Here is a 19,106-nt window from a genome sequence, read left to right on the forward strand (position 1 = left end):
ATAGACTAACATTTTCCCCAAGAACAGATGTTAGGCTAATTGGTCTACATTGACTTGTTTTTGTCTTCTTCCCCTTTTGAAGGAATGTGTTATACTGGCAGTTCTACAATTTTTTGGGATTTTTCCAGAATCTAAGGATTCCTGGAAGATTATGACCCGTGCATTCGTTGTCTCTGTAGCTACGTCCTTTAATATCTTAAAATGCATACCATCTTGGTCTGTGTTTTTGCCTAATCTACATTTCTGCTGAGAGCCATGAAAGATTTTCTTAAACATCTGCCATTGTTCGTCAACTGTCTTCCTTTGGTTTCAGGGATGATCAGCTTCCCTCATTTGGGAACAGAGAAGGTTGAGAGAAATGCAAAACTTAAAAAAGATGAAAATGCTTCCATTGGGTAAGTAAGGGGGAGAAATTTTATTGTGGTAAAACAGAGAATTCTTCCCCTGTTACTTATGCAGTAAGATTATGGGCGGCACGGTGGCACAGTGGTTAGCACTGCTGCCTCACAGCGCCTGAGACCCGGGTTCAATTCCTGCCTCAGGCGACTGACTGTGTGGAGTTTGCACGTTCTCCCCGTGTCTGCGTGGGTTTCCTCCGGGTGCTCCGGTTTCCTCCCACAGTCCAAAGATGTGCAGGCCAGGTGAATTGGCCATGCTAAATTGCCCGTAGTGTTAGGTAAGGGGTAAATGTAGATGTAGGGGTATGGGTGGGTTACGCTTCGGCGGGGCGGTGTGGACTTGTTGGGCCGAAGGGCCTGTTTCCACACTGTAAGTAATCTAATCTAATCTAATTATCTTCTTCACTATGAACGAAACAAGATATAAAAGAGACCTATGGGGCAACTTTTCACTCAGAGGGAAAAGTATGGAATGGGCTGCCAGAGGAAGTGGTGGAGGCTGATACAATTGCAATATTTAAGAAGCATTTGGATGGGTATATGAATAGGAAGAGTTTGGAGGGATATGGGCCAGATGCTGGCAGGTGGGACTAGATTGGGTTGGGATATCTGGTCGACATGGACAAGTTGGACCGAAGGGTCTCTGTTTCCATGCTGTATATCTCTATGACTCTATAATAAAAAAAACTTTCATGACGATGGTCATCTTTTAAAATTTCTCTTAACCTTCTCTGCTCCCACATGACTAAAGCTGTTCATCCTGCCACCAATTCTTAGAATTCACTTCCTAACAATATCAACTCTTATTTATACTTTTTTAAAAGTTCACTTTTAACATGATAAAACATGCCAAGATGGCTTACTATGATATTACGTCACTTAAGGAAATAGGTTAGATGACTAAAAGCATGGTCAAAGAAGTTTGCTTTTGGTATTGTGTGAAGAATGGAAGGGAGGTGGGGAGAGGTTTAGGGAGCCCCAGAGATCACCTCTCTAAAGCGATTAAAAACAGTGATCATCAAGACGTCAGAATTGGAAAGGTGCAGAAATCTTGAGTATTCGCGGACTGGGACGTGATTGCAGAGGTAGGAATACGTGAGGAGTCCCTGGAGGGATTTGAAAACAAGGATGGAACGTTAAAAACAGAATGTAATTTGACTTTCTCCCCATCAGTCAATTTAGGTCAGTGAGTATAAATAAAAAAACAAGCTGGAGAAACGAGACAGGTCTGGCAGCATCTCTGGATGGATGTTGCGGGGGGAGGGAGAGAGAGGGAGAGAGGGAGAGAGAGAGAGAGAGAGAGAGAGAGAGAGAGAGAGAGAGAGAGAGAGAGAGAGAGAGAGAGAGAGAGAGAGAGAGAGAGAGAGAGAGAGAGAGAGAGAGAGAGAGAGAGAGAGAGAGAGCGCCTTTGGCCCAACCAGTCCACACTGACCCACCCAGACCCGTTCCCCTCTGATTAATGCACCTAACACTATGGGCAATTTAGCGTGGTCAATTCACCTGACCTGCACATCTTTGGATTGTGGGAGGAAACCAGAGCACCCAGACATGGGGAGAATGTGCAAACTCCACACAGACAGTAGCCAGAGGCTGGAATCGAACCTGGGACCCTGGTGCTGTGAGACATCAGTGCTAACCACTGAGCCACCATGCCACCCGTAAGGGACTCATATTGTATCTAAAACTTTTACTGTTTCTCTCTCCACAGCTACTGCCAGACTGGCTGAGGTTATATTTGCATTTATTTCAGATTTCCAGTATCCATAATATTTTGCTTTTGTTTCAGCAAACATGAAATTGAAAGGGGAATGTGACTTTCTGCAAGTTAACAGATGAAGCAGGTTTTTCAGGGCACAGAAGCTGGGAGACATGGCTTTGTGGTAGTTTTCATACCTCTAGACTAGAAGGCCCAGGTTCAAGTCACATCTGCTCGAGAAATATGCTAAAAGATTGATTAGAAAATAGTATGAGACCAGCCTACATTGGAATCAAAATGTCTAGAAATAACAAAGAGATTTTTACAGGGTGATGTGGAAAGAATGTTTTCTCATGGGAGAATTTAAAAATAAGGGGCCGCCTGTTTAAAGATTCAAGGTCACCCCTTCATAGAGGATCATAGTTTTCTTATAGTCTGGAAAACAGGCCATTCAGCCCATCAAGTCCACGCTGACTCTCTGAAGAGCATCCAACCTAGACTCAGCTGCCTACACTATCCCTGTAACTCCACACTTCCCATGACTAATCCACCTAGCCTACACTTCTTTGGACACAGAGCAATTCAGCATGGCTAACCCACCTAACCTGCACATCTTTGGACTGAGGGAGGGAAACCAGAGCACCCGGTGGAAATCCAACTGTCAAAGGAGAATGTCTGTGATGAGTTTGCAGAGTTCCCTGAAGCTATAATCAAACATAGGTTCCTGGCACTGTGAGGCAGTGGTGCTCGCTGCTGAGCCACCATGCCACCCCTTTAAGATAGAGACAAGGAGAAATATTTTCTCTTTAACTCATGGGTTTTTGGAAGTCTCCTTCCATAGCTTTTCAAGGAAGAGAGTTTCTGAAACTTCTTAGGACAGAGGTGGATAGGTTGTTCAGGGTAAGGGGAAGCAGGGTAGGGGGGAAAAGAGACATTATTCAGGGAAGGTGGAGCAAATCAGAACTATTAACTGGCAGAGCAGACATGACCAGCTGAGGGATGTACTCTTGCTCCTAATCATATGTTTGCATAAAGGTTGAGACAGAGATCATATATCACAATGGTGGAAAACAGTGATCCAAGCAATGACAGTAGACTGGAAGCAGACTAAATGGCAATTTTCAACTTTGTATTGGATAAATACTTCAAAAATAAAAAATGTAAGGCTTCAGGAATAGAGCAGGGAAGTGAGACTAGTTAGATAGCCTTTTAAAGAGTGAATGGCTTCCTTCTGTGCCATATGATAACAGATACAAATTCAATTCAAAAGCAGCAAATCATTTAAAAAGTGACAGAGTGAATCTTATTGAAGTGAATGAGATTTGGCAGGAGAGCATCTACAGAAGTAGCTGCATTATCTGTCACAATAGAAAGGATTCACTAGTCCATCCTCCCCCAATACATTAATAATGCAAAGTGGCAGACAATTAACTAACTGCGAAATCTGGACTTGCATATTTGCTATAACAATGTCCCCATCTAAAGAATTCAAGAGTGTAAAACAAGTGACAAAAGGGACATTATTTTGTAGTTTCATTCATCAGAGAAAAAAAAGGAAAAAAGAATAAAAGAAAAATCAAACGGTCCAAACATTGAGACATTTCAAGGCTTCACCCTGAAAAATGTTAACATTCTTAACTGTGAAGATGCTCTCCACTAATGGCATTCAAAGTCATGTAGCAAGGGGGTGTGGGACACAAATGGATGAGGTACCACAGCATGTTGTGCAGCAATGTGTCTGGAACCAGAGTACTGTATCATCAATTAATAACAGTCACATCAAGAAGAGTTTTACTTTCCAACTACAAAAAGATGGGCTCAGCAAATCAATAAAATCACAATCAGCACTCTGGAACAGACCTTAATATGGGAGCCAGCAATATATTTGAATATGTACATTCACCCAAAAATATTAGACCATGAAACTAATTGTAACCTCATAAATCAATTATGCATGTTGGAAGAAAAATAAAACAACCTAGAAGTCACCATCCGAGTGTGGCAGAGGCACGTTCAAATTGTCCATTTCATATTGGAATAGGTTTGTTCCTGTTCAGATACTATTTGCAGGGCTACTTTGGAAAAGGCAGGCGAGCACTACCAAGCTACATAGCCTACTTCTGTACTGTAGCTATTGTAACTTGCCACAAACCAAAACAGTGCCATTTCAAATGAAATTCAGGACAAATGGCCAAGCTGTTTGAACAAAAACATGCGATCAAAGACATTACATAAAATCTTTTATAAATCACTGGTTAGGTAGGGCTACGGTACTCTGTTCAGCAAATCCAAGGACCGCACTTTAGGAAAGGCACCAAGGCTTCGGAGAACTGAATTGAATTGAATGGAATTGAATTTATTGTCACACGTACAGTGGCACAGTGAAAAGCTTTGTCTTGTGAGCAATACAGGCAGATCACAGAGTTAAGTAGCGTAGATAAGTAAATAACAGGTAAACAGCAGCAAAAACAAAAACACAGGTACAGACGAATGTTGAGTTTGTTGGTCAGGTTAAGAATATGTAGAGGAATGCGACCAAATCAGTGAATCTAGTTCTGTGGAATAACTGGAGAAACTATGATTGCATGCCTGAGTAGATGCAGCCAGCAGAAATATAAAAGTTATTAAATAGTTTTTACAGAGGCAATAAGGAGAAAGCGCCTCCAGGAGTAAGAATGATGATTAAGCATGAGGCACGGATTTGACACCTGAACAATTGACAACTTAAAAATTCAACAAAAAAGAGAATGGTGAAAGGATTTTTCCCGTAAAATTATAAAGAAACGGGATAAATTCACAAATGAGTGGGTCAAAAGAAAATGGCCATGTAGGAAGAACAGGGAGACCAGGACAAATTGGATAACTCCATCGAAGGGTTAGTACAGCAGGGGTGGGCCGAACAGCAATGGTTTAGAGAAGCGCACGATGGCGGCCCGCGCGCCGTTTCCATGGTGACAGTCGCCAAGGAACGGGGAAGGGGGAAAAGGGGTGGAAGTGACCGCGCGCGGTTGCCCAGTGATGGTTGCCAGGAGCGTGCCGTTACCCTGGCGACGGCTCCCAAGGAGCGCGCGGTTGTCCCGGAGACGGTCGCCAGCAGGCGCGAGGCGGGGCCGGTTCACCAACGTCGCTTGGTTGGACGGTTGCTTGGTTGGACGGTTCGAATGTGCCTTTCGAAATTAGTTAGGGTGAAGGAGGGAAGCGAAAAAACACGTTCCTCACCTCCCGCCGCCCGCTGACGAGAAGCTGGGTAAGTGGGCTCGTTCACCTCCAAATTTATTCTCCCACGATGTTGCTGTGATTCTGGTGGCGCTGCTTGCTTGCTTGCCTGCTGTCTATCTCTAGCCCTCCCTCCCCAACTGGCCGGCCGCTATTCCTCCCGTTCTCAGGCCGGTCGGCTCAACCTAACCTGCCTAGGTCCGCCCCACGTGCCCCTGCCTCCTATTGGACACAACGATCCTAACTCCGGGTTCAATTGGCTGCAGCATACGTCAGTCAAAGGCCAGCCACACCCCCGCGTCGCTCAGGTTTGATTGACGTGTGGACCGGAAGTGGCTTCCCTTCATGATCTCAGTGCATTACATCATTGCAATTCCTTAAAGGGCCATGGCAGTGGGTGTGTTTTAAAACTGTTCCTCTCTGAAAGGATTTAGGGTAAAACCAGAACACTGCAGAAATTTGCCAAAGATCCTTAAACTGCACCTCCAAAACCTACAAAAATACCAAGGAGCTGCAGACATTGAAAATCAGAAACAAAAACAAAGCTCAGCAGGTCAGGCAGCAGCTGTGGAGATAAATCAAGAGTTAACGTTTGGGGTCCACCTCAATTCTGAAGAAGGGTCACTGGACCTGAAACATTAACTCTGATTTCTCTACACGGCTGCAGCCTGACCTACTGAGCTTTTCCAGTAATTTCTGTTCACATTTCGGGTCCAGTGACCCTCCTTCAGAACAGTCTGTGCTTGTTCCTTCAAAGCCCATGACCGCTAGAAGGACAAGGGCAACAGATACGTGGTAAAACCATCACCTGCAAGTTCCCCTCTAAGCCATGCACCATCCTGATTCATAAATTTATTCCTGTTCCTTAAAAATCACTGGGTCAAAATCCTGGGATTCTTTCCTTAATATCATTGTGGATCAAGCTACAAAAGATGAACTGTAGTGGTTCAAGAAAGCAAAGAACAAAGAAAATTTACGGCCCAGGAACAGGCCCTCCAGCCCTCCAAGCCTGACCTGATCCAAATCCACTGTCTAAACCTGTCTCCCAATTCCTAAGCATCTGTATCCCTGTGCTCCCCACCTACTCATGCATCTGTCCAGATGCATCTTAAGTGAATTTACCATAACTGCCTCTACTACCTCTGCTGGCAATGTGTTGCCGGCATCTACCCAACTTCTGTGTAAAGTACTTGCTGCATCTATCCCCCTTAAACTTTTGACCTCTTACCTTGAAAGCATGACCTCTCACCATTGAATCCTTCACCCTGGGAAAAAACTTATCTCTATCTACCCTGTCTATACCCTTCATGATTTTGCACCTCACCACCATCTTGTGAAGGGAAACAAGGGATGGCCAATAAATGCTGGCCAGCACATGTGAATAAAAAAATTAAAATTTGATGTGAGAACAGTTTGGAACAGAATTCATCACTACGTCAGGCAACATGTATTGAGAAAGCAACAGAGTTGACATTTCATCGATAACCCTGCATCATCACGGTGGAAGATCTGCGGGACGGAGCAATGGTCAGCAGAGCTGGGCTATTGTTGGATGCTGTAGGTCCAAGTCAGTTTTCCAGTAGCTAGTTGGTTGGCTGGTTCGAATCTGCATTTGAAATCAGTTAGACAAAAACCACATTCTGCACTGCTGACCTCCCTGCTTCTGAGCTAGAAGCTCCAGTGTCAAGTCATACTCCAGGGCTTGATGGCTGATGATGGTATATTCCTGCCAGACCAAATAGGTTTGAGTATCAGTTTACAAATCCTTCCAATGCACCTAGGGCAGCCAAAGCAGGACAGTGTCCTGGTCATCCAGAACTATCTGGTAGCTGTCATGCAACAGTCTCACCTTGTTTTTAAAAAATATATAGATGCAGGTTCTTGCCATGACTGTACAACAGATAAAAATCCTTCTTGAATGAGGATCACTTTTTGCTTCTATACCCAAAGTGTCTAGGCTGACTTTTCAGCCGACAGGTAATGTGGAAGGTGTTATCTTTCAGATCAGATATCAAATCAATGCGCTATCTGCTCTCTTGTGAACCTGACAGATACCTTGGTACTATTTTGCAAAGGAACTGGGGAGTTCATCCTAGAAGATCTCTTTGAGCAGTAGTTACCAACCTGATGTATAACTGTTTTGTTCCACTAAAGTTGCCTGGCCTGGTGTGTTTCCAACATATTTCGTTTTCATTTTCAACTTCTAGCATGTGCTATATATGACCATACAAGTGTAGGCCATTCATGCCTCGAGCCTGTTCTGCCATTCAATAAGATTGTTTCTGATCTGATTGTCCCATATTCCCACCTACTCTGGATAAAATGTCATCCCTTTGCTTATCAAGAATCTACCTACTTCTGTCTTAAAAATATTCAAGAACTCACTTTCACTGTCTTTTGTGTTCAGTATTTTACGAGTATATTATGTGTTCACCCTCACGACTCAGCACTTAACCAACATCTGGATTAGTGGTGCTGGAAGAGCACAGCAGTTCAGGCAGCATCCAACGAGCAGCGAAATCGACGTTTCGGGCAAAAGCCCTTCATCAGGAATAAAGGCAGTGAGCCTGAAGCGTGGAGACATCGCTTGAGACAAACTACAGTTTGTGGGAGCTACCTGTGCATAATGGTTTCAGTTCAGTTATTTATACCACAGCACAAGTGATGTAAACAGGCCTTCAAATATACCTTGTTGTTCATAAAGGAAATTGGGATGATGTTCTGCAAGACATAGTAGAAAAACCAAGTCCTTCCTGATGGAAAGGTAAAAATATATATAGTTCAAATAACTTTCATGTAAATTGTTTTTCTCATTACTTCTCATAGGGAGAATGTTTAATAGAAATGCTGACATTAAGACGGATTTCCAAATTCCCCACGTTTTAGTCTTGGCAAATACTGCCCCCTGTTGAGCTCTTGTATAAGCCAGTCAATTCTGTTAACTTTACAGTTAGTCGCTCAGAACCTGTGATGTGGAGGAGCTGGCTTTGGACTGGAGTGGACACCAGGTTATAGTCCAACAGAGGCACGAGGTTTCGGAGCACTGCTCCTTCATCAGGCAGCTGTGGAACAGGATCATAAAACACAGGGATCTTATGATCCCGTTTCACAGTTACATGATGAAAGAGCGGCGCTCCGAAAGCTAGTGCTTCCAAATAAACCTGTTGGATTATAACCTGGTGTGGTGTGATTTTTAACTTCACTCAGAACCTGAAGGTTGTTGTAAAGAGAGACACATTACCAAAGCTTTTTATTGCCCTCATCAGGATAAACAGATACATGTGATACCACCACCAGTTTGGACTGAAAAATGGATAGATCGAGGTTTTTTTTAAGGCACAAGGTTAAATAAAGAGGACATCCAACAGGAGTTGGAGGTTCAGGTGCATAGCTTTTTAAAATGCCATGAACAAGTGCAGAAAATAGTCAATAAAGCCAATGTAGTGTTGGCCTTCATATTGAAAAGGCTGACGTATAAGGAGCAGATGTTACGCTGTAGTTATATAAAACCCTAGTGAGACCCATTTAGATTACTGTGAGCAGATCTGGCCTCCACACCTGAGAAAGGATGTTTTGGACCTAGTCAATGCATGTTTCCAAGGATGATGCCTGTACTTCAGGGGTTAAGTTATGAGGAGAGATTAGATAAATTAAGCCTATATTCTGTAGAATTTAGAGGATCAGGGTGATCTAATTGAGGTTTTCAGGATTCTAACAGGGAAAAACAGGGTAAGTAAAGACAAACTACTTCTGCTAGTTGAAGATTCTAGAACCAGGTGGCATATTCTAAAAATTAAGAGTTGGCCATTCAGGAGAGATGGTTGAAAGCACTTCTACATGCAAAGAGGTTTAGAACTCTCTTTCTTAAGCGGCAGTTGATGCTAATTCAGCTATTAGATTTAAATCTGAGATAGACAAATTTTTATTAAGCAAGAGTACCGAGGGATATGGGCCAAAGGCAGGCATATGGAGTTAAATCACAGAAGATCCATGATCTCACTAAATGGCCAAAGTTAAAAATCATACAACACCAGGTTATAGTCCAACAGGTTTATTTGGAAGTACAAGCTTTCGGAGTGCTGCTACTTCATCAGGTAGTTTGTGGAGTAGGATCATAGGACACTGAATTTATAGCAAAAGATCATGGTGTATCTCCACATTATTGAATGGGGAGCAGGCCCAAGGGGCTGAATGGCCAATTCCTGTTCCTATGAGTTCTCCACCAATCAAACACTATGCTGATTTAGACCTATATTGCTCTTCCTTCACTGTTACTGGGTCAAAATCCTTAAATTCCCTGCCAATCAGGTCTACACCTCAAGACTAGCAATGATTCAAGAAGTCATTTCTTCACTATCTTCTCAAGGGCAATAAATGCTGGTCCAGCCAGCAACAACCATATCCAAATACAAAAGAAGAATGCCAAATTTTGGCAACATGTGACTTTCTTCAGTAAATTTGCAGAGTATTTTCCAATAGTTCTATTTTTAAAATCGCCAACAGTTATATTTTTTCAGCCTGCATTTAGTGCTGAGGTGTTGCTTCTTTTTCAAATTTACCTTGTTTTGGCTAAGATGTTATCCTGAGACCATGTCCAGAGGGTGTAATGATTTGTAAAATTGTCCAAAACTGTGTTACTGGAGGAGGAAATGTAAACAGCATACGCATATACATGAGGGACTTGCAAATTTTATTTTCTTCAACAAACAATTTCTCAGACTAAGAATAAGTCAATCGAGGTTATAGCAGGACATTTAGAAATCAACTTGGCATAAAAATAGAAATGCTAGAGAAACTCAGCAGGTCATAGTCGTAGTCATAGAGATGTACAGCACAGAAACAGACCCTTTGGTCCAATTAGTCCATGCCAATCAGATATCCCAACCTAATCTGGTCCCATTTACCAGCACTTGGTCCATATCCCTGTAAACCCTTCCTATTCATATACCCGTCCAGATGCCTTTTAAATATTGCAATTGTACCAGCCTCCACCACTCCCTCCGACAGCTCATTCCATACAAGCACTACCCTCTGCATTAAAAAGTTGCCCCTTAGGTCATGATTTGGAGATGCCGGTGCTGGACTGGGATGTACAAAAATCACACAACATCAGGTTATAGTCCAACAGGTTTAATTGGAAGCACTAGCTTTCAGAGCGCCGCTCCTTCATCAGGTGGTTGTGAAGTACACAATTGTAAGACACAGAATTTATAGCAAACGTTTACAGTGTGATGTAACTGAAATTATACATTGAAAAATACCTTGATTATTTGTTGAGTCTTTCATCTGTTAGAATGACCATGAGAGTTTCACTTCTTTCACATGTAAATCACAAAACCTTTTTTAAAAGTTAACTCAGGTTAACTGTAACAATTGGTATCAGCCAGATAATGTGTTTTAGCCCCCTATGTTCCCTGTTTGTGCCATAATGTTTAGACTGATTCTAATCTAAAAAGTGAGTTAACAGAGTCTTACATGGATTCATGCAGTTTTTGAGCAAGTACAATGTAACTCTGCAAGTACAAATTCACCCCACAAACGTGTATGTATATGTTTGCATGTGGGTTTTTGTGTGTGTGTGTCTGCCTGAGGTGGGGGGTTGTGAGTGTGAGGGAGAGTGTATATGTGTGTGTGTATGTGAGTGTAAAGTGTCAAATCTGTGAGAGGGTACATGTGTGAGTGTGGGATTGTGTCTGTCTGTAGGAGTGTGTGTGTGTGTCTGGGGTGGGGGTTGTGAGTGTCTGTGAGAGAGAGTGTATATGTGTGTGTATGTGTGAGAGTGTAAAGTGGTCTAAGTCTATGAGAGGATGTATGTGTGAGTGTGGGAGTGTGTGTGAGTGTCTGTGTATACATGTGTCTGTGTGTATGTGTGTGTGTGGTTACCTGTAGTGTGACATGAACCCAAGGTCCTGGTTGAGGCCCTCCCTATGGGTATGGGCCTCTTAGATCCCATTTATGTCTTTCCCCTCTCAATCTAGACCTATGCCGTCTAGTTCTGAACTCCCCCACCTCAGGGAAAAGACTTTGTCTACTTATCCTATCCATGCCCCTCATGATTTTATAAACTTTTATGAGGTCACCCCTCTGCCTTTGATGCCCCAGAGAAAACAGCCTCAGCTTGTTCAACTTCTCCCAATAGTTCAAATCCTCCAACCCTGGCAACATCCTTGTAAATCTTTTCTGAACCCTTTCAAGTTTCACAACAAATTTCCAATAGGAGGGAGACCAGATTTGCAAGCAATATTCCAAAAGTGGCCTAACCAACATCTGTACATCCACAATATGACCTCCCAACTCCTGTACTCAATGCTGTGACCAATAAAGGAAAGCATATCAAACACCTTCTTCATTATCCTATCTACCTGCAACTCTACTTTCAAGGACCAATGAACCTACACTCCAAGGTCTCTTTGTTCAGCAACATTCCCTAGGACCTTACCATTAAGTGTATAAGTCCTACTAAGATTTGCTTTCCCAAAATGCAGCACCTCTCATTTGTCTAAATTAAACACCATCTGCCACTTCTCAGTCCATTGGCCCATTGGATCAAGATCCTGTTGTAATCTGAGGTAACCCTCTTCGCTATCCACTATACCTCCTATGTTCATATCCAAATCATTTATATAAATGTCAAAAAGTAGTGGATCCAGCACCACTCCTTGTGGCAATCCACTGGTCACAGGCCTCCAGTTTGAAAATCAATCCTCCACCACCACCCTCTGTCTTCTACCTTTGAGCCAGTTCTGTATGCCAATGGCTAGTTCTCCCCGTATTCCATAATATCTAACCTTGCTAACCAGTCTCCCATGGGGAACCTTGTTGAATGCCTTACTGAAGTCCATATAGATCACATCCACCGCTCTGCCCTCATCAATCCTCTTTGTTACTTTTTCAAAAAACACAATCAAGTTTGTGAGACATGATTTCCCACGCACAAAGCCATGTTGACTATCCCGAATCAGTCCTTGCCTTTCCAAATATGTATAAATCCTGTCCCTCAGGATTCATTCCAACAACTTGTCCACCAGGAACATCAGGCTCACCGGTCTATAGTTCCCTGGCTTGTCCTTACCACCTTTCTGAAATAATGGTACCACATTAGCCAACCACCATACTTCTGGCAGCTTACCTGTGATTATCGATGATACAGATATCTCAGCAGGGGGCTCAGCAATCACTTCCCAAGCTTCCTACAGAGTTCAAGGGTACGCCTGATCAGGTCCTGGGGATTTATTCAACTTTATGCATTTCAAGACATCCAGCACTTCCTCATCTATAATATGGACATTTTTCAAGATGTCACTTTCTCCACATTCAATATCCTCCATGCCCTTCTCCACAGTAAATACTGATGCAAATACTTGTTCCATACAAAGGCTGCCTTGCTGATCTTTGAGGGACCCTATTTGCTCCCTCATTACACTTTTGTCCTTAATGTATTTGTAAAACCCCATTGGATTCTCCTTAATCCTACTTGCCAAAGCTATCTCATGTCTCCTTTTTGCCCTGCTGATTTCTCTCTTAAGTATACTCATACTGCCTTTATACTCTTCTAAGGATGCACTCGATCTCTCCTGACATATGTCTATACCTGACATATGCTTCCTTCTTTTTCTTAACCAAACCCTCCATTTCTCTAGTCATCCATCATTCCCTACACTGACGAGCCTTTCCTTTCACCCAACAGGAATATACTGAATCTGGACTCTCATTATCTCATTTCTTTCACCCTAACAGAAACATACTGAATCTGGACTCTCATTATCTCATTTCTGAAGACTTCCCATTTTCCAGCCATCTCTTTATCTGTGAACATCTGTCCCCAATCAGTCTTAGAAAGTTCTTGGCTAATACCATCAAAATAAGCCTTCCTCCAATTTAGAACTTCAACTTTTAGATCCAGTCTATCCTATTCCATCACTATTTTAAAACTCATAGAATTAATGGTTGCTGGCCCCTTGAGAGAGCTGCATCTCTCATTATGGTCATGGCTGAGCATCGAATTCAGTCCTCGTTCCCACTTTTTCCCCATATCCTTTGTTCCTTTTAACCCTAGAAACCTCATGGAAAAGAGGGAGAACTCGCCATTTGGATACAAAACTGGCTCAAAGGTAGAAGACAGTGGGTGGTGGTAGAGGGTTGCTTTTTAGACTGGAGGCCTGTGACCCATGGTGTGCCACAAGAATTGGTGCTGATTTGGATCTGAACATAGTAAGTTGGCAGATGACACCAACATTGGAGGCGTATTGGACAGCAAAGAAAGTTATCTCAGATTACAACAGGATCTTGATCAGATGGGCTAATGGCTGAGGAGTGGCAGATGGAGTTTAACTTAGGTAAATGTGATGTGCTGCATTTTTGAAAGGCAAATCAAAGCAGGACTTACACACTTAATGGTAAGGTCCTGGGGAGTGTTGCTAAACAAAGAGATAATAGACAATAGACAATAGACAATAGATGCAGGAGTAGGCCATTCAGCCCTTTGAGCCTGCACCGCCATTCAATATGATCATGGCTGATCATTCCCAATCAGTATCCTGTTCCAGCCTTATCTCCATAACCCTTGACTCCACTATCTTTAAGAGCTCTATCCAATTCTTTCTTAAATGAATCCAGAGACTGGGCCTCCACTGCCCTCTGGGGCAGAGCATTCCACACAGCCACCACTCTCTGGGTGAAGTAGTTTCTCCTCATCTCTGTCCTAAATGGTCTACCCCGTATTTTTAAGTTGTGTCCTCTGGTTCGGCACTCCCCCATCAGCGGAAATATGTTTCCTCCTGCCAGAGTGTCCAATCCTTTCATAATCCTATACGTTTCAATCAGATCCCCTCTCAGTCTTCTAAACTCAAGGGTATACAAGCCCAGTCGCTTCAGTCTTTCCGTGTAAGGCAATCCTGCCATTCCAGGAATTGACCTCGTAAACCTACGCTGCACTCCCTCAATAGCCAGAATGTCTTTCCTCAAATTTGGAGACCAGAACTGTACACAGTACTCCAGGTGTGGTCTCACCAGGGCCCTGTACAGATCTTGGAGTGAAAGTTCATATGGACATTTTTCAAGATGTCACCATCTATTTCACCACATTCTATATCTTCCATGTCCTTCTCCACAGTAAACACTGATGCAAATTGCTCGTTTAGTATCCCCCCCATCTCCTGCAGCTACACACAAAGGTTGCCTTGAGACATGCAGTCGCAGGTAGATAGGATAGTGGAGAAGACATTTGGTATGCTTTCTTTTATTGATCAGAGTATTAAGTACAGGAGTTAGGAGGTCATGTTGCGACTGTACAGGACATTGGTGAGGCCACTTTTGGAATATTGTGTGCAATTCTGATCTCCTTCCTATTGGAAGGATAATGTGAAACTTGAAAGGGTTCAGAAAATATTTATAAGAATGTTGCCAAGGTTGGAGGATTTGAGCTAAAGGGAGGGGTTGAATAGGCTGGTGCTGTTTTCCCTGGAGTGTCGGAGACTGAGGGCTGACCTTATAGAGGTTTATAAAATCATGAGGGTCATGGAAAGCGTAAATAGACAAGGTATTTTCCTTGGGATGGGGGAGTTCAGAACCACAGGACATAGGTTCAGGGTGAGAGGGGAAAAATTTAAAAGGGACCTAATGGGCAATGTTTTCATGTAAAGGGTGGAGTCTGAATGGAATGAGCTGCCAGAGGAAGTGGTGGAGGGTGGTACAATTACAATATTTAAAAGGCATTGGGATGGATATATGAGTAGGAGGGATTTATAGAGATATGGACCAAGTGCTGGCAAATGAGATTAGATTGGATTAGGTTATCTGGTCAGCATGGATGAGTTGGATCGAAGGGTCTGCTTCTGTGTTGTACATCTCTATGACTCTAGTAGGAGGGGAGAAAAGTGGTAATCTATGCTGAAGACAGAGGTTGAGGAGGAGTGCTTGAAGGAGTGAGTGGATAGGCGGAGATACACAGTTAAACAAATTATGGAATGGATAATGGTATACCAGGAAATAAGAACCACTGATAATGAGCACCATTCATAGGAGAACATGGGTTTGCTGTGCTGAAAATAGCCCATGTGATGACAAGGCTTGGGGGGTGGGGTTCAGGAGAGCATTCACAGCCTCGAGATAGAAATTATGGCCAGACAACTCAGTGGTGTGTTGAAGTGGCAGGGAACTGGAACCTTGGGGTCCTTTTTACCAATGGAATTTCGATGTTCTGCAAAGTAATTGCCCAGCTTCATTTTGTCTCTTTAGTGTAGAGGAGACCAAGTTGTGAGCGGTGAGTGCAGTAGATGAGATTGAATGAAGTGAAGGTAAATCACTGCTTCATCTATCTGGAAGGTGTGTCTGAAGCCTTGGTTCAGTGAGGAGGGAGGAAATGAATGGGCAGATAGTACACTTCCTGCAATGGCATAGCAAGGTGCCGTGGCGGTGTAGGGAGGTGTTGGGAGTGGAGAAGGAGTCAATTAACATGTTCCAGAGGGAACTATCCCTGCAGAATGTTGACAAGGGAGGGGAAGGGAATTTGACTCTGGTGATGGCATCCCACTGGAGGTGGCTGAAATGATGCCTTGCAATCCTTTGAATGCAGTTGTTGTGGGGTGGCAAGTGAGGACTGGGGAACCCTATAATTGTTGTGAGAGAGAAGAGAAGAGGTGAAGGCAGAAATGCAAGAATTTGGTTGGACATAACTAAAGGCCCTGTCAACCATAGTGGCTGGGAATCCTCAGTTGAGGAAAAAGGTGGACATCCACAGATGCTGCTAAACCTGCTCAGTTTCTGCAGCATTTTCTGAGCCTGGAAAACAGGGTTAGAGGCAATTTGGGAAAACATGTTTTACCCAGAGAGTCGTAGGGAAGTCTAGAATGCACTGCCTGGGAGTGTAGTTGAGGCAGGTAAACTCATAAATGAGCACTTGAAGTGTCATAAAATGCGAAGTAATGGGCCTACTGTGGGAAAGTGGGACTATGTAGTAGTGGATTTTTGTCAGTATAAATGTAATGGGCCAAAGGGCCTCCTCTGTACTGTATGATTCTATAATTCTATTTTTAAGGACCTTCTGTAGAACAATGTGATGGAGATGGAGAAACTGGGCAAATGGAATGAGGTCTTTATAGAAAGCAGGGTGTGAGATTTTATAGCCCTGTACAGGTAATTGTGGAAGTCAGTGGGTTTGTATATTAGTAGACAGTCCATCCCCAGAAACAGAAACAGACATATTTAGGAAGAAAGGAAGGAGTCAGAGATGGATGAGGTGAAGATGAGTGTAGATTGTAAATTGAAAATTGGAAATCTTTCCAATTTCAGATGAGAGGGAAGGAGCACCAATGATTTCATTGATGTGCTGGATAAAGAGCCGTGGGGAGGGACGTGAGTAGGATCGGAACAAGGAATGTACCTTGGGCCCCATAAAGAGACAATGTAACTGGGGCTAATGCAGATACCCACAGCCACACCTTTGATCTGAAGAAAATGAAAGGAGTTAAAGAAGAGTCAACATGTGAAGGGGAAATAAAGCATGATTAATTTATTAGAGTTCTCTGAGGAAGTTACAAGCAGGGCCAATAAAGGGCAACTAGTAGATATACTGTATTTAGATTTCCAGAAGGCATTAGTCAAAGTGCCATTTCAAAAGTTACTATGCAAAATGAGAGCTCACGGTAGACAGTAAAATATTACTGTGGGGAGAAAAAGCAAATAGGAAACATAGGGTTGACATAATTGGAAGGTTTTTGAACAGGCAGTATATGATTAGTTGTGTACCACATGGATCAACTGCTGGAGGCTCAATTATGTATAATTTGTATAAATTATGCTGCTCGTTCTTGTGTTCTTATGTCATGTTCTTATGAAGAGACCAAATGTATCCCTGCAAAATTTTCCACTCACACAAAAATAGATAGGAAAGTAATAAAAACAGAAAATGCGAGAGAAACTCAGCAGGTCTGGCAGCATCTGTGGAGTGGAGAAAAAGGTAATGTTTCAAATCCAATATCTTCTGAAGAGGAGGAGGTTAAGTCATCAGGAAAAATTGGACAAACAGGCTTGTGTCCGTTGGAGTTTAGAAGAATGAGACGAAGGCAAGATATTGGGGACTTGACAGAGTGAATGCTGAAAGGATGCTTCCCCTTGTGGGTGGGACTGGGACTAGGGAACACAATTTAAAAATAAGGGGTCCTCCATTGATGACAGAGATGAGGAGGAATCTTTTTTCTCAAAGGGGTGTGGGTTTGTGAGCCTCTCTTTCCCAAGACAGCAGTGAAGATGGGGTCATTGAATATCTTTAAGGCAGTGCTAGATAGCTTCTTGACTATCAGGGGTGTCCAAGGGTGTTGGTAGCAAGTAATGTGAAGTTGAGGCCACAGTCAGATGGCCTCCTGCTCCTAATTCATATGTCTGTACATATGTTCATAGCATAGCACCAGGAGAAAGTCATGAAGCTCTTTAAAGCTGTTCCATTCTTCAATACCTTCACATCTGGGACCTATCTCCAAATGCCTGATTCCTGAAGAAGGGCTTATACCCGAAATGTCGATTCTCCTGCTCCTTGGATGCTGCCTGACCTGCTGCGCTTTTCCAGCAACACATTTTCAGCTCTGATCTCCAGCATCTGCAGTCCTCACTTTCTCCTATCTCCAAATGCCCACCTAACAAAACCCTAGCAATTTTAAAATCAATGATTAATCTAAAATGAAATACTGTTTGTGGAAAAGTGTTCCAAACTGGTACAATCCTTCCAGTGAAATGTAAAGTTGCCATACTCATACCAGTGCATAGGTCTGCTCTCTCAACGGTAGTCATCTAAACTGAGAGTCACTTGCCTCAGACAAGGAGAGAGCTTGAGATGGAGATTCCTTCATGGTACCTCAGTCAGTATAGGAATTGAACCCATGCTGTTGGTGTCACTCAACATCACAAACCAGCTGAAAACCTACTGAGCTACTCTGTAATAGGGGAAATGGGATAGGTGAGAGTCATTGAGGGAAAATGCTGCATGCAAAAGTAAGCTTGGTAGACCATGTGACTTGGTGGCAGTGGGAGAAGTAGCAGAGTTAAGATGAGTGTGAAGTAACAGGGAGAAGATGATGATACTTATCCTTATACAGAGCCGAAGGTCATTGTCTCCTTGCAGAATTGTATGTTCCTCCAGGCTCTGGACACCACACTAATCCTAGTGGAAACTTCAGACTAGGCTGGCAGCATTTGGAATGGAGCGCAGCTAGGGTTTAAATATGACACTTATAGCCAGAGCAATATAAGGTTTCAGCACCAGTGAGCATTTCTGCCACTGTTGAGTATAAGATTGCACAAGGGCAGTGCCATGGAGGTAGGCTGCATTCTTAAATGAGGTTGATATGACTGAAGACCCACGACAATAGGGTTGCTCTGAACTGCCCCCTGAAATATCATAGCAAGCCATCAAGTTGTATTCAAGAAGGCAAGTTAATGCCATCTCAAAGGCAGTTAAAGATGAGAATAATCTCTGGTGTTATCATACCATTTTATGTAAAAATAAGTGCATTAAGAAGTTTAGTTTTGTGAGTGCTGCCACCTCATGGCCTATACTTTATTGGCAAAGAATACTGATTAAATCCAATCTGTCCTTACTTAAGGATGTCAAGTAATAGAACTGGAATTTGTGAAAAAACATCTGGAATTAAAAGTCCAAAGGTGACCATGAAACCATTGTTGATTGTCAGGAAAAACCCATCTGGTTCACTCATGTTCTTTAGGAAAGAAAACTGCCATCCTTATCTGATTTGGCCTACATATTTGATTTCAGATAGTTAATATGGTTTCATCAAGGGCAGGTC

The 19,106-nt window shown here is 42.9% G+C and overlaps 1 protein-coding gene and 1 long non-coding RNA gene across 4 annotated transcripts in view; one reads left to right on the forward strand and one right to left on the reverse strand.

Annotated features, from left to right (window-relative positions):
* The window catches only part of pak1 (p21 protein (Cdc42/Rac)-activated kinase 1), a 229,038-nt gene extending 223,550 nt beyond the window's left edge, over positions 1 to 5,488 (reverse strand). The window contains exon 1 of one of the 3 annotated variants that reach the window (XM_072576856.1): positions 5,314 to 5,488. The gene's annotated coding sequence lies outside the window, so the exon portion shown is untranslated. Of the gene's footprint in view, positions 1 to 5,137; positions 5,235 to 5,313 lie in introns of those variants that run through there. The other 2 variants (XM_072576859.1, XM_072576860.1) reach the window with 2 other exon arrangements.
* LOC140481135 (uncharacterized) overlaps positions 5,152 to 19,106 on the forward strand; it is a 40,519-nt gene continuing 26,564 nt past the window's right edge. The window contains exon 1 of the long non-coding RNA XR_011961473.1: positions 5,152 to 5,341. This is a non-coding gene — a long non-coding RNA (uncharacterized lncRNA). The remainder of the gene's footprint in view (positions 5,342 to 19,106) is intronic.

The sequence above is a fragment of the Chiloscyllium punctatum genome, chromosome 9, assembly GCF_047496795.1.
Source record: "Chiloscyllium punctatum isolate Juve2018m chromosome 9, sChiPun1.3, whole genome shotgun sequence".
NCBI lineage: Eukaryota > Metazoa > Chordata > Chondrichthyes > Orectolobiformes > Hemiscylliidae > Chiloscyllium > Chiloscyllium punctatum.